The sequence below is a fragment of the Schistocerca gregaria genome, chromosome 7, assembly GCF_023897955.1.
Source record: "Schistocerca gregaria isolate iqSchGreg1 chromosome 7, iqSchGreg1.2, whole genome shotgun sequence".
NCBI lineage: Eukaryota > Metazoa > Arthropoda > Insecta > Orthoptera > Acrididae > Schistocerca > Schistocerca gregaria.
In genome coordinates, this window is record NC_064926.1 from 412,944,198 (window position 1) to 412,951,536 (window position 7,339).

A 7,339-nucleotide genomic window follows, 5' to 3' on the forward strand; every position below is an offset into this window, starting at 1 on the left:
TCTATTTATATTGGATTTAATGTGGATAGGATGTACTTCCAAATGACTATTGTAGTCATTAATTTTTTTCATTATTTTTCATGAAATACGTTTCCCAACTTCTTTTTTCTCTCCTCAAAAATATTATAATGTGGGCAAAACAAGTTCTTTTCGTGTGCTCTTCATCTGCCTTCGTCGAGACTTGACATCTGAAAACGAGAGACTAGTCATATGTCCAAAAGTAAGTGTGTGTTAGTTGACTATTCAACTGACCGGAACTGCTTCCTGGAATCGCCAAACCCGACCTAAACCCTTCTGAAGCAGTCAAAATGCTTAACTAATCAATCAAAACGCGTAACTAGCAAGATCGACTCTTCAAAAACCCTTTTAAGAAAGCTTTGAAAAGAGCCGACGTTTCCCACTCAAGAAGAGACAGAGAGAGCTTGATTGTTAACGTCCTGTAAGGAGCCAGTTTGTTTAAACATACCGGTATTCGGAAACCTTTGATATTCCATAGTTCTCTCGATTTGGTGAAACAAGAGGGTTACGCCCCTGGGCGTGGCAGCTGCCACGTGGACAAACGTAAGCCTGAGAAATGGCATCTGCCTCACAAGAGTTGCACTCCTCACTTCAGCAACTCAAACTGTAACTGAGCAAGTCTTTAAAAATAGTTGCAAGAAAATGATCGCCCCCGGCACCGCTTGGTCGCAACGTGCCTATGCACAAACAATTACCACATTTCTAACCGACATGTCCAGTAGCACACAAGAAAAGGCGTGCCTTCAAAGCGTTACCCGTCATTAGTCATTACCGGTAGGATGTAACTGTTCTTGAAGCTCTCCATCCCCACAACATTTGAAAGCGGAACCAGCCGCAGTTAACGCGAGGACACAAAGACGCCGCCTATTGCCCCGTCGCCGGACCTAAAGTGCCAGACTGGTATCAAATGCTGTGTGGTGTCTCCTACTCCTGACGTGCGCTCGCTAGAAAAGAATGTAACTGCAAGCAAAAACTCACTTGCTTTATTAGTGATTAAAAATCGCTCATCCCTGTGTCTACGCGTTCAATTTATAGTCGGAAAATTGGAAGCCAGCCTATGTGACCGAGCGGCTCTAGGCGCTTCAGTCCCGAAACGCGCTGCTGCTACGCTCGCAGCTTCGAATCCTGCCTCGGACATGCATGTGTTTGATGTCCTTAAGTTAGTTAGGATTAAGTAGATTTCGTCTAGGGGACTGATGACCTCAGATGTTAAGTCCTATAGTGCCTGGAGCCATTTGAACCATTTTTGAAAGTTCAAGGCTAAACGTTCTACTCCTTAGAATCATTTCTATTACTCTCGAATTTGGTATTCATTCTCTCTACCAGTGTGCCGGAAATTGATATCGCGTGAAATAAGTCAGCCGGCCATTTGGCGAATACGTTTTAAATTCTACTATATTGCTTTTCCCTTGGTTTACTTTTCGTGGCATTCGTGCTGTAATCTCTTCCCAGAGCACTATGCATTCCGTTCAGCTCCTACTACAAGTCCCTTACCGACATTTCAAATGTCCCAACAAAACTCAACATTTTACTTTCTTCTTCTTGAACTTAAATTACCATTGAAATATCTCCTTGGTTTCCTTCGTTGCTCTCTCGTTGTACAAATCGAATATCTGAGGTAGACTTTTCTTCTTTCTCACTTCATTCTCAGATAGTGCTTCCCCAGTCAAGTTATACTGCTCTCAAATACAAGTTTGTTAATGTTGACACGAATTTATTGTGAATAGTGCAATCCACGGGTAACCTGCTCCAAGAGTGCATACTCTTCAGATGATGTAGCGTTCCTCTACAGTTTGCTGCCGAAATAATTGCACTGTGCGCAAAACCTCACGTAGCCTGAAGTTTCCCAGTAGATCATTTGTACAAACGTGAGCCAGTGTTCACTAAGGGGCACTCAGATATGTTAAACACACATTTTGATGGGTCTCAGATACGTTGTGGAGAACTCGTACGTAGTACTTAGCTAGCGGTTTTTCATAAAGTTGCCCCTAGATAATGAGAACTAAGACGTTGTAGCTTCATGCGAATCTCTTACAATTGCACATTTTGTTGTCTATTTACCGAGCTAATGTTCACGCCTAAGGCGCTAGTGATGGAGATTCAAACCCTCCCTTTGCACCTTTCTTTAAATTCGTCATTAAAATATGAAATGAAAAATTATTCGAAAATAGTCATTTTTGTTGTAGTAATTTCATTAACGAACCACACATTAAAGCTAATTATGTCAAAAGTGTATACTGTTTGTGGTTCACAGGTAAAATTGCAAATATTGGGAGACCACCAAAGAGTTCTCAACGATGGATGTTGTATTAGTAGCTGTGGAAGGATTCCAGACACAGACGAAAGTACTCATCCATAATATTTACCTCCAATGTGTAATTAGTACGGATTAAATAGATTGGCACATTCAAACGCTTTCCAATAATTTCTTTGCGGAACAAAGAACGAAAACCGACTGGAACATGATTAGTCAGTCCTTTACAGAACAATACACGAATGCTACGCTGCGATGGCAAAAAGGTCATGGGATAGCGATGTGTACATTTAGAGATGGCGGTAGCACCGAGCACACGAGGTATAAAAGGGCAGTGCGTTGGCAGAGTTGGTATTTGACCCCAGACAATCAATGCGAAAACGTTTCCGACATGATTATGTCCGCACGACGTGAATTAACAGACGTTGAACGCGGAATGTTAGATGGAGCTAGACGCATCGAACATTCAATTTTGGAAATAGTTGTGGAGTTCAATATTCTACAGTCAACTGAGTGTGCCTAGAATACCAAATTTCAGGCATTACTTCTCAGTAGGGACAACAAAGTGGTGAACGGCCTTGACTTAACGACCGAGAGTAGCAGGGTTTGTGTATAGTTCACAGTGTTAACAGACAAGATATTTCATTAAATAAGTACTGAAATCAATGGCGAAAGTACGTCGAACGTATCCGTTAGGTCAATGAGGCAACATTTGGCATTGATGGGCTATGGCAGTAGACGCACAACGCAACTGCCTTTGCTAACAGCACGACATCGCCTGCTTCGCCTCCCCCCGGGGCTCGTGACCATATCGATTGAACCCTAGAAGACTGGCTGTCCGTGGGCTGGTCAGTCTTCTAGTTAAGGGCTGATGGAAGGGTTCGAGTATGGCGCATACCCCACGAAGGGATAGACCCAAGTTGTCAACAAGGCACTGAGCAAGCGATTGGTGAGTCCATAATGGTGTGAGCTGTTTTACACGGAATGCACTAGGTTCTCTATTTCAACTGGAGAGATCATTGACAGAAAAGGGTTATGTTCGGTTAAAAATGGTTCAAATGGCTCTGAGCACTATGGGACTTAACATCTTTGGTCATCAGTCCCCTAGAACTTAGAACTACTTAAACCTAACTAACCTAAGGACATCACACAACACCCAGCCATCACGAGGGAGAGAAAATCCCTGACCCCGCCGGGAATCGAACCCGGGAACCCGGGCGTGGGAGGCGAGAACGCTACCGCACGACCACGAGATGCGGGCCTATGTTCGGTTACTTGGAGAGTATTTGCTGCTACTCATGTACTTCATGTTCCCAAATAATGATGGAATTTTCATGGATGACAATGGACTTAGTGAACGGGCCAGATTTGTCCGCGATTGGTTTGAAGAACATTCTGGACAACTAGGGCGAATGGTTTGGCCACCTAGAACTACAGATATTAATCATATCGGACATTTATGGGACATAATCGAGTGGTCACTTTGTGGACAAAATCCGGTACCAGCAACACTTTCGCAATTATGGGCGGCTACAAAAGCATCATAGCTCAATATTTTTGCAGAGGACTTCCAACGGCTTGTTGAATCTATGCCACGTCGAGCTTCTGCACTAGGCCAGGTAAAACGAGATCGTTTCTTAGCTTTGGTTTCTGGTAATAACTTCATACCAGTGCCTTTGAGTTTAATTTGTACACCACAGCACTGAAGACGATCACTATGTAATTGACCGAGCGAGGTGGTGCAGTGGTTAGCACACTGGACTCGCATTCGGGAGGTCGACGGTTCAATCCCGTCTCCGGCCATCCTGATTTAGGTTTTCCGTGATTTCCCTAAATTGCTTCAGGCAAATGCCGGTATGGTTCCTTTGAAAGGGCACGGCCGATTTCCTTCCCAATCCTTCCCTAACCCGGGCTTGCGCTCCGTCTCTAATGACCTCGTTGTCGACGGGACGTTAAACACTAACCACCACCACCACTATGTCATTGAAAATCGATTCTGCTATCAATAAACGATCAATATTACGGCCAACGCTGACTTTCCATCTAATTTCACGTATATGGTCGTTATGCACACAGAACTCCATGGAGTTACCAATCAATAACAGGAGATCCGTCACGATATTCGGAGTGACTTTTCTCACCTCACTGTAATAATGCACAGGGAAAGATATTGCCTTAAATATTCTTATGTATGGTTCGAATAGCTCTGAGCACTATGGGACTTAACATCTGAAGTCATCAGCCCCCTAGATCTTAGAACTACTTAAACTTAACTAACCTAAGGACATCATACACATCCATGCCCGATGCAAGATTCGAACCTGCGACCGCAGCGGTCGCGCGGTTCCAGACTGGAGCACCTAGAACCGCTCGGCCACAACGGCCAGCCTAATATATGCAAGAACAATCTAGAATATTTTGTTGAAATGCTCAAAAAAGGTTTCAGAAAGTGTCTCCCAAATTAAAAAATATTAACTGTGCTTAGCACAAAATCAGGGAAGTTCGTGAAGATGCTGCGCTCAGAGCTTCGAAAAGCTATCATATTTCCGTACGTGCGACAATATAAATTTCTTTACATTACTAATTTGTGGGAAGGGCACATAGCTGAGACAATTTTCTATCAAATATTTATAGATGAAAGACAACGAGGCTTCTGCTACTTAAAAAATATCACACTGAAATGTACTCTATTCAAATATGTGACTTTCATATTTAATGTGCTGCTTACTTTTACAGACAAATTACCGTTTCACAGAAATGTTCATAATTTTCCGAATTACTAAGAACTAATAGAGAGACCGGTTAGAGGGAAGATTCCATAAAAATTCGTTGGTTAATTCTTCATCAAAATAATTCACCTGTTTTCACAGCAATTACTAAACACATGTCGTTTGCAATGAAGTTGATCGAAGAATGAACACTTTTCTTTCACTTCTTTCACTCTTTTCGAATTCAAGCGAACTGATTTCTCCGATGTTGCTACTGAAAAATCCGTATGCCTGTAAGGCGCTGTAGGTATTTGTGTTTCGGTTGCTTTCGTGACAGATACCATCCAGAATTCTGTTGTGGCATAGCAAGCGATAGCTAGTAAGACGATTCTGTAAACTATTCTGTAATCATCGGAAATGAGGCAAGTTTACGAAGGTGCTACAGAAAGAATATTGAATAGCGTGTTCTGTAATGATTAATTTACGGCTACCAAAATTGATAATTTTAATAATGTCTCATGTCATACACTGTTTAATGATATTCTGTACGATGTTCTGATGTACGCATGTAGCTTTTGGCGTTTACACAGTGTGACTGAAAAGAACAGGAAATTTTGGAACTTTGTACATATTTGTTTATGTAAATGTACATACAGAGTATGCCATTATTGAATGTCACTAGAGTTTTTATTTGTTGATTATCACGTCCGGTAGATGAGGCCCCTCGGCGCAAACTTTTCTGCAGCCTTATAGGAATACTAGCAAGACTAAATTTAACATTTTAGTAGGAATCCAGGAGATTTCCTATTGTTTTCTTGCTTGAATACCTTCCGTGGTAATAGGTCGAATAGGGTAAACAGAGCTCTTAAGGTGGCCACACAAGAAAAATCACATGCTGTCAAATCAGGCGACCTGGGTGGCATTATCATCCCACAGCTCCCGTCGATATCCGTGCAGAAAGTGCCATTGCTGTGTAATGTTGACACTAACTGTTGGCAGGAAAATGGGGGAAACCCATCATAGAAACATAGCAAACAGACGTTACAGCGGCTACACACCGATCATCATCTGCTGTGCGCTGGACGATCGTGAACCTGATGTGGATTTTGCTGAAACTTAGGTGCAATTGAGCCTCGTCTGATATCCACAGTTTGTTAATGAAATTTATTCATCATGCACTTTTGCTAAGATGCGTTTAGCATATTATCTACACATTTGCATATCGTTAGGCTAAAGGTGCTGAACCACCTGCAGTTTGTACGGATTGAAATTTAAATCCACTTTCAGTATTCGTTGAACACTCTAAAGATGCAACAGTAGAGACTCTGCATGATGTCGAACAGTAGGCTGTGGGCTTCTTACGGAAGCTGTTGTCTCCTATACGAGAGTTAAGGTCTCCCTGCAGATTGCTACTTTGATGGAGAACCCGATGCTTCTAAATTGCGGATTCAACTGTAGATTGCGGGCTTTGAGGGAACAAGACTATGCAGTCCGATGCTGAAATGACACCGAAATTTTCGAAGCGCAGCCTCCACAATTCCGTTTTTGTAACAGACTTTTACGGCAAAGGGAGATTGCACACTGTTGCACTGCTCCGTGTTTGCTGTTTACTGAAGAGCAAGACAGTGCAAGCGAAATTCTCTAGGTCATTTAGCGCCACCAACCTCGCGGCCCTGGCACACGTTCCACATTTTCCCAATCTTTTGAAACCACCTTTAGTTGTCGAATTATGACACCGACATAGAATTTTTAATGGAATTATATACTCAGTGTTTACGAAGAGAATTGTAACCAATAACTCGAAGTTAATAAGATGTTAGTGATAACTTACTGCTCCACAGTCAAGTGTCCCGTCAAGATAGTAGATACCACAAGAGCTAAACCACAAAATGTGATTAAACACAAGTACGAGACGCTGTTGCTGTGTTTATTATTGGCACTGTAATGCGACTTGTTCAAAGTATTGACGTTGTGCACTGATAGATGCTAAAATCCGATTCTGAATGTTTAGTGTCATGAGGACTAACACATCACAGGCCAGAATCATATAGCACTTCATTGATGACCGTTTGTTGTAATGTTTCCCACAGATAAAACACGCAATATGTGGTCGCTCTTTCCACATTAAGTTTCTCAGCCGCTCGATCCTACATTTTCCAATGTCTCTAAAGAAGGGTTATAATGTTAAGGGAAGCATAGTGGTGATGTTGATATCGCAAGTATTACTTTATGTCCGGTGGGGTGTCTTTCAATAAGGAGTCGACAGGGATAAATGTTGGCGTTCTTGAAAAGGACGCATTGCATTTTGTAAGGGTTCAGTTAAATCCGTTTCCATTAATTCCCCCGTGATGTATTGGCT

At 42.2% G+C, this 7,339-nt stretch overlaps 1 non-coding gene across 1 annotated transcript; it reads left to right on the top strand.

Moving 5' to 3' along the window:
* Nucleotides 1-4,002: 4,002 nt before the first annotated feature.
* On the top strand, nucleotides 4,003-4,075 carry Trnaa-cgc (transfer RNA alanine (anticodon CGC)). The gene has a single exon. It is a non-coding gene; the product is annotated as a tRNA-Ala (tRNA).
* Nucleotides 4,076-7,339: the final 3,264 nt, after the last annotated feature.